This window comes from Cebus imitator, unplaced genomic scaffold, assembly GCF_001604975.1.
Source record: "Cebus imitator isolate Cc_AM_T3 unplaced genomic scaffold, Cebus_imitator-1.0 Scaffold42, whole genome shotgun sequence".
NCBI lineage: Eukaryota > Metazoa > Chordata > Mammalia > Primates > Cebidae > Cebus > Cebus imitator.
Window position 1 is genome coordinate 16,087,471 of NW_016107357.1, and position 12,111 is coordinate 16,099,581.

Here is a 12,111-nt window from a genome sequence, read left to right on the forward strand (position 1 = left end):
ATTACAGGCGTGAACCACCGCGGCCGGCCGACAGAACCCTTCTTAATGGCCATAGCGGCTCACGCCTCCAATCCCAGCACTTTGGGAGGCCAAGAAAGGTGGATCAGGAGGTCAGGAGATTGAGACCATCCTGGCCAACATGGTGAAACCCTGTTTCTACTAAAAATACAAAAAATTAGCCAGGCATGGTGGTATGTGCCTGCAGTCCCAAGGTACTCGGGAGGCTGAGGCAGGAAAATTGCTTGAACCTGGGAGGCAGAGGTTGCAGTGAGCCAAGACTGTGCCACTGTATCCAGCCTGGCAACAGAGCAAGACTGTCTAAAAACAAAAAACAAACCAAAAAAAGAACCATTGTAAACAAAACCTCTCTTCCTTAACTAATTGCAAACCAGAAGATCTTTAAACCTATCCACAACCTGTAAGCCTTGGCTTCAAGAAATCTTGCCCTTTTAGGCCAAAACCAGTGTGTAATTGCCATGTGTTGATTTTACAATCCTACCTGTAACTTCTGCTGTCCTGAAAATTTCCTCTGACTTAAAAAAAACCCTTACCTGCAAGCCACTGGTCAGGATTTGAGCATGAGCCGCCTGGTTCTCCTTGCTTGGTGCCTTGCAATTAAAAACCCTCCTTTTGCCAGGTGTGGTGGCTCACACCTGTAATCCCAGCACTTTGGGAGGCTGAGGTGGGTGGCTAACGAGATCAGGAGTTTAATACCAGCCTTGCCAACATGGTGAAACCCCACATCCACTAAAAACCCTCCTTACTCTCACTGCAAAAACTCGGTGTAGATATCTGGTCTTACCACGCTGGGCAAGCAGACCTCAGTTTGCTCTGTACCATTCTTTTTTATTTTTTTGAGATGGAATCTAGCTCCGTCACCCAGGCTGGAGAGCCGTGGTGTGATCTGTGCTCACTGCAACCTCCACCTCCCGAGTTCAAGTGATTCTCCTCTTCAGCTTCCTGAGTAGCTGGGATTACAGCCACGCACTACCACCCCCGGCTAATTTTTTGGATATTTAGTAGATACTTGGTTTCGCCATGTTAGGCAGGATGGTCTCGAACTCCTGACCTCAGATGATCCACCTGCCTCAGCCTCCCAAAGTGCTGGGATGACAGGCGTGAGCCCCTGCGCCCAGCTGTGCTCTGTAACGTTCCGATGGGCTGCATCTTGCCGCACACAATTCAGTAAATGCAAAGCTGGGGCTGGGAGACCAAAGCAAGGCGCTTGCATCCCCAGTGCTTCTCATCAGACTTGACTTGGGGCACAGTATTTAGAATTTCTGGAAGATGGATGGCATTGTGCCTTTGAGGCCATCCTCCCTAACTATGACTTCTGTCCATGAGCTGTTGATAAGTAGCTGTCAGAGGACAATGCCTGAAAAACAGCTATTGCCAGTGATGACAGACCCCTGAACCCGAAGAGACCCAGTAGCTTAAACTGAAGGTGGGGAGGGAGCAGGTGGCCGACCTCCTCTCATCCTTGCTGAACAAGGACGCTCACTGCACTAGCAGCTCTTTTCTTACAACATGGTTCCCCAGCCAAGGCCCAGCAGCTCTCGGCAACGGCTCAGTTCTCCTCCCTTGCTCCCCCAAGAGGGGCACATCCACTCACTCAGGGGATAACGGGAGGTGGCAAAAGTTTTCTAAGGGCCCTGTGTCTTCCATGGAGGGTGGGAGAAGGTGACAGGACAGCAATGGTTGCTAGAAGAAAATGATGCTTTGAGGACCTGCCCACTATCCAGGATCCTGAGAGCTGAGTGTCACCCAGGCCCCCACACACACTCCTGGGGGACACTGTTCTCCCTCTGCCCCTGCACGGGGTAAGTCATCCCTTCTTACCTGCTGAGAGGCAGCCCTGTGACAGGCCTGGGCAGGGGACAGAGGCTGGCGGCAGCAGCAGCGGTCAGTTGTCAAATGAGAGGCAGATTCAGAGCTGCTGCTTTGAGGTCACCTGAAAGCACAACCAGAGATGTGTCTAGAGGTGTGGGGACCCCTGGCATTGCTCTAGCATCCCCACCCACCCCATCCCATGGTTGGCCTCTCCTCAAGCTCAGCAGCCTTCCCCGCTAGCCTGGGGACTCCGTATCAGACCCTGGGGAGATGGGGAGCTCAAGGCAGACAGAGAACCCTCAGATCTGGCACAGTGTAGACTGAGAACACAACTTCAAGGCCACAGGCCACCCCGGGCCTCACCAGACTGCTCCCCTGCCGCCCGCAAACCTGCATGCCCAGCTGCTCTGCCCCCAACACAAGCAGCCCCAGCTACTGCCAAACCCGTGCCAAATGGAAACAGGTCATGTGTGTTTTCTTCTTCTAAAAATATACACCTATTATAGAAAAATGTGCAGATAAAGAAAATTATAACAAAGAAATAAAGACCAATGATAATGTCTTTTCCCAGAGGTAACTATGGTTAGCCTGTTGATGCATAATATATTTACAGACATTACACATTTGATTTCAGCCAGAGGACATTTAGCACAGAAGAGAGCTGACAACTTTGAAAGCTCTCTCTTTTTATTTTGCATTTATTTTTTGAGATAAGGTCTCACTTTGTTGCCCAGGCTGGAGTGCAGTCGCACAATCATGGCTCACGGTAGCCTTGAGCTTCCAGGCTCAAACGATCCTCCCACCTGAGCCTCCTAAGTAACTGGGACTATAGGCATGCACTACTGTGCCTAATTTTTACTTTTTTTTTTTTTTTTTTGAGACAGAGTCTCACTCTGTTGTCAGCCTAGAGTGCAATGGTGTGATCTTAGCTCACTGCAACTTCTGCCTCCCGGGTTCAAGTGATTCTCCTGCCTTAGCCTCCTGAGTAGCTGGGACTACAGGTACCTGCCACCACACCCAGCTAATTTTTGTATTTTTAGTAGAGATGGGATTTCACCACATTGGCCAAGATGGTCTCGATATCCTGACCTCATGATCTGCCCACCTCAGCCTCCCAAAGTGCTGGGATTACAGGTGTGAGCCACCACACCCGGCCTTCCCAGGTGATTTCAACGTGCAGCCGTGTTTGAGACCCACTGCTCAGGTCCACATCTAGCCAGAGGGTCCCACACTCTGGTGTGTGTCAGTCACCTGGGATCTCAGGCTCTCACACAACAGGACTGGTGGGGGCCTCTGGGAGGCTGGATGCTGCTACTCACGGCCTGGTGGGAGACACCAGCATCAGCATCCCCAGGAACTCGGTAGCAATGCAGAATCTCAGGTCCTACCCAAACCTACTGAGTCAAATCTGCAGGGTTTGTTGTTTCGAGACAGTCTCGCTCTGTCGCCCAGGCTGGAGTGCAGACACGTGATCTCGGCTCACTGCAACCAGCGCCTCCCGGGTTCAAGTGATTCTCCTGCCTCAGCTTCCTGAGTAGCTGGTATTACAGGCATGCGCCACCACGCCCGGCTAATTTTGTATTTTTAGTAGAGACGGGGTTTTATCACGTTGACCACGCTGATAACAAACTCCTGACCTCAAGTGATTAACGCCTGCCTCGGCCTCCCAAAGTGCTGGGATTACAGGTGTGAGCCATCCATTTCGCCCAGCCAAACCTGTGTTTTAACCCAGGTGATTCACGTAGGCGTTAAGAGTTTGAGACGCTCTGAGCTAGACCAGCGGGGCCCAGTACTACCTTATGCAGGGTCCAAGAGGAAGAGCCTGGCTGAAGGACACACGAGTCCCTCCTAACAGCAGTGCTGCTGTTCTCCTGACCCTGAATGTCACTCATAGCCCCGGCAGCTTGTTGGAGTCCTCTTTTAGGTGACTTACTAACTCTGGAAGCTCTTTGAGAGGCCACACCTCCGAAAAGACATGATCAATTTCTCCTCGTCCTCTTGGCATTTGCATAGCATCTTCCATCCAATGCTTGAAACGTATTTTGGATGTCAACCCACCAGCCTACCCCAGGAAGTGGTTTCAGATACCATCCCTGGTATCATTACTGTGTCTCAAAAGAGCACAGGTTGTTGGAGCTGATGGGAATTTAGCTCTCGGATTCCTTTATCTGGTTGCGGAAAAAAGCTGGTTGTTTTTTTTTTTTTTTTTTTTTTTTAAGAGAGAGGGTCTTGCTCTGTCACCCAGGCTGGAGTGCAGTGGTACAATCAAGCTCACTGCAGCCTTAATCTCTCAGGCTCAAGTGATCCTCCAACCTGAGCGTCTGGAGTAGTTAGCAATACACCCAGCCAATTTTTAATTTTTCTGTACAGACAGGAACTCGCTGTATCGCCCAGGCTGGTTTTGAACTCCTGACTCAAAGAATCCTCCCACCTTGGCATCCCAAAGCACTGGGATTACAGGCATGAGCCACCACTCTGGGCTGAAAGCTGCTTTTTAACAGCAGTAAATTTTACCAGGATGTTTTCAAAAGCTTTTCTTCCCTCTCAAAAGAAAAGATATTCATCTTTGAACAAATTGCTGTGTTTCATTGTGAGGTAGTGAGAAGACTCACTGGCTGGCCATGAGCTGACTGGGAGCCCCTCAAGGGCAAAGGCCTTGTTTTCTTAGCTTCTGTGCCCCCATTGCCAAGCTAGGGCGGGCATGCAGTAGCTAGTCCATGTAAAGGTGACTCTCGTAGGCATGAAAGAATAAACTCAGGCTTCAGCAGTGACTTTAATTCCCCATGGCTGCTGTTGTTTCAGTTCTTTTTTGTTTTTGTTTTGAGAGTGAGTCTTGGTGTATCGCCCAGGCTGGAGTACAGTGGCACCATCTTGGCTCACTGCAACCTCTGCCTCCCAGGTTCAAGCAATTCTCCTGCCTCAGCCTCCCGAGTAGCTGGGATTACAGGCATCTGCCATCATGCCCGGCTAACTTTTGCATTTTTTAGTAGAGATGGGTTTCACTTTGTTGGCCAGGCTGGTCTTGAACCCCTGACCTCAAGTGATCCGCCCGCCTTGGCCTCCCAAAGTGCTGGGATTACAGGCTTGAGCCACCACGCCTGGCCATTTCAATTCTTAAATGAAGCCAAATTGCCTCCCTGGGTTATCCCTGAAGGATAATGACCCAGAGTCACACAAATGTACTGATGGCCCCAACACTTTGTCTTATTCTGAGAAATAGTGATGATACAGGGAAGGTGTCTAAAACCCCTTCTTAGGGTACAGGGTAGGTTGGTGGGTTTCATCCATTCCAAACAATGGATGAGAGATGGGGCCATTAGAATTAATTAAATCATCTAAAAGAGAAGCCTCTAAATGGTGCTAGGCTTTGATGCACAGGCAGGGTCTCTGCTTTCACGGAGCTTACTGTATGGTGAGGGGTGCTGTGGACTGCTGGAATCACCATGCTGATTAATGAATGCATCCTTACGAGGGAGGCGCCTGCCTCTCAGCGTATAACCAAAGAAAGTGACCTGGACTGCAGCATCTACGTTGCTTTCTGCGATAGGTTCTGAAACCATAAAAAGGAATGAGACTTGCTCACCCTCAAAGAGCTGAGGTGCTGAGAGGGAAATATATAAAGAAGAAATGATCGTATATATTGTCATTGGTGTATGTGGGCTGGCTGTCCACAGAATCTATGCCCCTCTTCCCCTCACAGGGATGTCATTGCGGCAGGGCACGTGGCCCTGGGTTAGATTTTCCCCAGGGTTGCTTGCAGCTACATGCGGCTTTGTGACTCCTATCTTGCTAACAAAGATGGCAATGATGAATGAGTGGAAATATGGGTGCCGCTTCCAGGCCTGCGCTTTCAAATCCCATCTGGGGACCTCTGAGCTCTTTCCCATCACACGTGGACGTGTCTGCAGCTTAAGTTTAACAAGGGCAGACAAAGACAGTGGCCTGAGTGGTGCCTCCAGGTGTGGTCCCTGGATCGGAAGCATCGATGTCACCTGGGAGCGTGTCAGAAATGGAAATGCTTGGGCCCACTCAGACCTACCGAATAGAAGCTCTGGGGCTGGACGTGGTGGCTCACGCCTATAGTCTCCGCACTTTGGGAGGCCAAGGCGGGTGGATAACCTGAAATTTGAGAAGTTCGAGACCAGCCTGGCCAACAATGGTGAAACCTTGTTTCTACTAAAAATACAAAAATTAGTCCGGCATGTTTACAGGTGCCTGTAATCCCAGCTACCTATGAGGCTGAGGCAGGAGAATTGCTTGAACCCAAGAAGTGGAGGTTGCAGTGAGCCGAGATCACACCATTGCACTCCAGCTTGGGCAGCAGAGACTCTGTCTCAAAAAAGAAAAAAAGAAGCTCTGCTGGGCGCAGTGGCTCACGCCTGTAATCCCAGCACTTTGGGAGGCCAAGCGGGTGGATCACAAGGTCAGGAGTTCAAGACCAGCCTGGCCAAGATGGTGAAACCCTGTCTCTACTAAAAATACAAAAATTAGGCGTGGTAGCAGGTGCCTGTAATCCCAGCTACTCAGGAGGCTGAGGCAGAGAATTGCTTGAACCCAGGAGGCGGAGGTTGCAGTGAGCCGAGATTGTGCCACTGCACTCCAGCCTGGGCGACAGAGCGAGACTCTGACTGAAAAAAAAAAAAGCAGCAGCTCTGGGAGAGGGAAGGGTTTAACAAGTCCTCCAGGTGGTTCTGATGCTCAAGAGAATCTGAGCAGCACGGTCCTGAGGGAGAGAGAGAAACAAAATGGAAAGAGCCCATGTCCCCAAATCTCCCCTGGAGCTGAGCAGCCCCGTTAGCCCGGCTTCTTACTTCTGGGCTCGTATGAGAAAGGGAAATGCATTTCCACACATTTCCACACTCTTTCATTCACTGTGTTTCTGGGTCTCTGTCGCAGCAGCTTTCCCTGTCACTAGCCGACACAGTACTTCAACAGAGTTAGTATACGGGGACGGGAGTCAAAAATCCTCATTTAAGAGCTTCTATTTGGGAAACTCAGTATAATAAGTCACTCAAGTCTAACAAGGATTCCAGCTAGTGACACTGTGTTTACTTTTAGGGTCTAACATTTTACCCTAGAATTCTGTTGGATGCTAGGCCCGCAGATAGCACTGCTTTTGCACCAAAGTTCAGGCTGGGTTCTCCTAGCGAATGTTCAGCAAGAGCGTTGATCAGATTTCCCCCTTTTCAGCTTTAAGATAAATTGGTTTCGAATTGTCACAAGTATTTCACTGAGTTGACATCTTGGAGTTCCCCCAAGAATGGAGGTCACATTCCCTTCCACACAGGGATCTAAAGGGAGGGGAGGGCTGGGCGTGGTGGCTCACGCCTATAATCCCAGCACTTTGAGAGGTGGTCAGATTACTTAAGGTCAGGAGTTCAAGATCCTCCTGGCCAACATAGTGAAACCCTGTCTCTACTAAAAATACAAAAATTAGCCAGGTGTGGTGGCAGGTGCCTGTAGTCCCAGCTACTCAGGAGGCGGAGGCAGGAGAATCACTTGAGTCTGGGAGGCGAAGGTGGCAGTGAGCTGAGATCATGCCACTTGTACTCCAGCCTGGGTGACAGAGCAAGACTCCGTCTCAATAAAAAAAAATAATAATGATAAAAGGCAGGGGAAGTCCTAATTCACCTGGATGTTGTAATCACTGTGGCAGCAAAGGGCACAGCCTCTCTATCTGTACACATGGACGTGTGAGGTGGCATTTTAGCACCACATGACCAATTCTGCTGTTTCTCAGTCGTCCTAGGCTGGAACTGAATGTCCTGGCCCCTGAAGGGAGTGCAGGGAATGAAGTGCCCTCCTACCCGGACACCCAGGGCTCCGTCTTCGGTCGGAACACATTCCCCCTCCAGGGGGATGACTCTTCCCCACTCTGACTTCAACAACTTTGGCAAGCTTGATGCATTTTACAGTATGGTTCTCAATTACTCAATTTAAATCCTGATTGCCTGATAGCATCTGGCTGATCTAATCACACCTAATCACACAGATGCTAAACAAGTCCAGGGATCAGAAGCTTTGGGCACGGCACGGGTTGTAATGGACTTGAGAGACAACCACAGTTTCTTAGGAAGAGCACACGGGGTCTGAACGATGCTGGGGCCTGCTGGTCACCTGTCACCTTATCTGGTTCTTATTAAGGTCAAGAAAATTACTGAAGGTTGGCAAACCAGCAGTTATACTTAAGGACATTTGACAAATTAGTGCAGAATAAACAACAGAAAGAGAAACCAGATCCACCTTCCATGGGACCCTTCGCGCCATCCACCCCCTCGCCTTGCTGGCCACCCAGATGCTCCCTGACCATTGCTTTGGCCTTGCAGGTAGAAACCAAAAAATCTTAAGTGACAGGAGAAGATGTTAGGAGTCTACTTGTGGCCTGAGGCTTTATATCAGCCCTCACTGAGCGCGATGTTAATTCTTTCTGACTGCTGGGTTATTCAAGTCAACACCGTGGTCCAGTTCGAGTAACTTGTTAGGAAGAACATGAACCCATGACCTGTGTGTTTGTACAATCTGTAAACCTTACAGCCTAGAATGAATTCATTTTCATTCAAGTCTTATCACAGCTCTACCAAGGTGGGCAGATCACTGCTCAGGGGAGGCAAAGGCAGTTCAGAGACGGCGTGGCTGGGCCGTGTCTCAGCCTCCTAGAGTTGCAAGAGCAAATCACTACAAACTGTGAGATTCTAGGCAACAGAAGTTTATTCTCTCAGAGCTCTGGAGACTGGAAGTCCAAAATCAAGGCAGGGTCACACTCCCTCTGAAGGCTGCAGGGGAGAGTCCTTCCTCCTCTTTTCCTACCATCTGGTGACCCCTGGCAGTACTTGGCATTCATTCCTTGATTTGCAGACATCACTCCAATCTCCGCCCTCATCTTCATATAACCCACTTCTCTGTGTCTCTCTTGTTTTTTTTTTTTTTTTTGAGACAGAGTCTTGCTCTGCCACCAGTCTGGAGTGCAGTGGCGTGATCTTGGCTCACTGCAACCTCCACCTTCCGGGTTCAAGCGATTCCTCTGCCTCAGCTTCCTGAGTAGCTGGGACTACAGGTGCACACGACCATGGGCCCAGTTAATTTTTTGTATTTTTGTAGAGACGGGTTTTCACCATGTTGGCCAGGATGGTCTCGATCTCCTGTTCTCATGATCCACCTGCCTCGGCCTCCCAAAGTGTTGGGATTACAGGCGTGAGCCACTGTGCCAGACTCATCTTCACTTCTTATAAAAAAGATACCAGCCATTGGTCTTAGGTCCCACTCTAATCCAGTATGACCTCAACTTCATGATATCTGCAAAGACCCACTTTTCAAATAAAGTCATATTCTGAAGTTCTGGGTATATAATATGAATTCTGGGGGTAAACTATGAACTCAGTATAGTCAGGAACCCAGAAATGTGGCTACAAGTCTGTGCTCACTACTACAAAGAATCAGATTTTGTTATTGCTCTTTGTAATACCTACAAGAAATGCGTCTCTGAGAACTGTATGCGTTTCAGGGCTGTGGGGCAGGAATACATCTTAGCGTGATGGGAGCATGAACTGAGAAGCAGAATTTATAACCTATACTCACCTCAATGTTTTCATTCGTAAAATGAGAAAACTGAGACCCAACCAGCTAAGTCATTTGCCCAAAGTCACTAAATAGCTAATAAGTAGTGAAAATAAGATGAGAATCCCATATCATTCATTCATTCATTCATTCAACACATACTATGTCAGGCATCGCACTGAAGAAATGAGGAAGTGGGTGAAGGTGGAATATGATTCCTTTTTTTTTTTGAGATGGCGTCTCACTGTGTCACCCAGGCTGGAGTGCAGTGGCGTGATCCCCGCTCACTGCAACCTCCACCTCCCAGGTTCAAGCGGTTCTCCTGCCTCAGCCTCTGGAGTAGCTGGGACTACAGGCATGTGGGAGGTGGGAAGGGAAGGCATGCCTGGACTGACCACCAGGGAGACGGTGCTGTGGTGTTCAGTGCACTTAGGAAAAGAGAAAGGGTGTGCTGTGAGTTCACATGGGGCCAGGCTGAGCTTAGGGGTCTTTAGGAAACTGAAAAGAACACGGCCAGCAGACAGGAGGACAGATAGGGATGGAGCTCACAGGGAGTTTGGGCTGAAGATGGAGATGAGCAACTCATGACTTGCAGGGGCAGTGGAAGTCCTGGCTGTGGGAGGCTCACGGGAAAGGGGGAGCATGGGTCAGAAGGCTGGGCTGGGTGCAGAGCCTTGGCCCAAAGCAGCATGAGGAAGAGGAAGGAAGTCCTGTGCTCACTTCTCCCCTCCCTCCCTCCCTTTTGTTTCTTTTTTTTTTGGACAGTCTTGCTCTTGTCACCCAGGCTGGCGTGCAGTGGTGCGATCTTGGCTCACTGCAACCTCCACCTCCCAGGTTCAAGCAATTCTCCTACCTCAGCCTCCTGAGTAGCTGGGATTACAGGCACCCACCACCATGTCCAGCTAATTTTTGCTTTTTTTTTTTTTTTAAGTAAAGACGTGGTTTTACCACATTGTTCAGGCAGGTCTTGAACTCCTGACCTCTGGTGATCCGCCTGCCTCGGTCTCCCAAAGTGCTGGGATTACAGACATAAGCCATCACTTCCAGCCTTTGTTTTTGTTGTTGTTATTGACAGAGTCTCACTCCATCACCCAAGCTGGAGTGCAGTGGATCAATCTCGGCTCACTGCAACCTCCGCCTCCTGAGTTCAAGCAATTCTTCTGCCTCAGCCTCCTGAGTAGCTGGGATTACAGGTGCCTACCACTACACCCAGCTACTTTTTTTTTTTTGTATTTTTAGTAGAGATGGGGTCCACCATGTTGGCCAGGTGGGTCTTGAACTCCTGACCTCAAATAATCCACCTGCCTCAGCCTCCCAAAGTGCTGGGACTACTGACATGAGCCACTGCACCCGGCCTAGTAGGTGCTCTTCAGTTTGCACTTTTCAGATTTGTGGAGGTAAAAGATTTTAGTGCCAATAAAACTAATATTCTTTTTTTTTTTTTGAGACGGAGTTTTGCTCTTGTTACCCCGGCTGGAGTGCAATGGCGCGATCTCGGCTCACCGCAACCTCTGTCTCCTGGGTTCAAGCAATTCTTCTGCCTCAGCCTCCCGAGTAGCTGGGACTACAGGTGTGCGCCACCATGCCCAGCTAATTTTTTTTGTACTTTTAGTAGAGACGGGCTTTCACCATGTTGACCAGGATGGTCTCAATCTCTTGACCTCGTGATCCACCCCTCTCGGCCTCCCTAAACTATTCTTTACAGGCCAAATAGTAAATGGTGCTAAATGGAAAAGAGACAGATGAGCTATGGTGTCACTACGGACACCAGATGATGCAGCATGGATGGACAGTGTGTTGTTCAATGAGGCTGCCGGCCATCGCCGCTGGGTGCAATGTGGGGCCTGCTCTTGGGAGGTATCCATCTATATTGGAAACCATGCAGACAAGCCAGTTCCGTGAATTATCTGAAGCACATGCATTGTACTTCACAGACTTTGTAGTACAAAACCACCAGCATGAATTTAGTGGGTCATGCTTTGATCGGGGAGAATGAGTTCACGGCAGCTCATCCATCCACTCCTCCCAGCCTGACTCTTTTCCATCCCATCCCATCAGCGCGGTTTTTTAGTCATCTTGCTGGGGTTAGGGTGCAGCCTCCAACTTCAGAGCAGAGCCACACTAGCAGCTGCCATGAGGCCAGCTTCCCTGCCTTTCCCCTGGAGCGTTTCTCCTGCCCAGCCCAGGGCCCAGCCCCTTCCCCTCACCATGGTCCACTCTGAGGTGGGACTTCAAGGTTGTCCAAGTCAGATGAGGTGGCTCCATCCTCCGGGACCAGCTACAGGAAGTGCTCTTTCTAAAGGCTGCTGCCACCTACATTTTACTCTGACCCTTTCCTTTTTAAAAATTACCAAATTCACATTAAAATGCTTGAATCAAAAAAGTATTGAGGTAAATTCACTTATGATAAATTAATCATTTTAAAATGAACAACTCAGTGACATTTAGTACGTTCACAATGTTGTGCAACCGCCACCCTATTTAGTTCCAAAGCACTTCCGCAGCTTCAGAATAAAGCCCATTCCACGAAGCAGCTCTCCCCACTTCCCCGTCCTCCCAGGTCCTAGCAACCAACAGTCTGCTTTCGGTCTCTGCAGACTTACCTATTGTGGACATTTCACATAAATAAAATCACAAAATACGCAGTCTTTTGTGACTGGATTCTTCCTTTGTTTTCTTTTTTACTTAATTTTTTTTTTTTTTTTTTTTTTGAGACAGTCTTGATCT

The 12,111-nt window shown here is 49.2% G+C and overlaps 1 protein-coding gene across 1 annotated transcript in view; it reads right to left on the reverse strand.

Moving 5' to 3' along the window:
* The window catches only part of GNG4 (G protein subunit gamma 4), an 81,403-nt gene that overhangs the window by 33,734 nt on the left and 35,558 nt on the right, over window positions 1-12,111 (reverse strand). The window contains exon 2 of the mRNA XM_017526584.2: window positions 1,840-1,951. The gene's annotated coding sequence lies outside the window, so the exon portion shown is untranslated. The remainder of the gene's footprint in view (window positions 1-1,839; window positions 1,952-12,111) is intronic.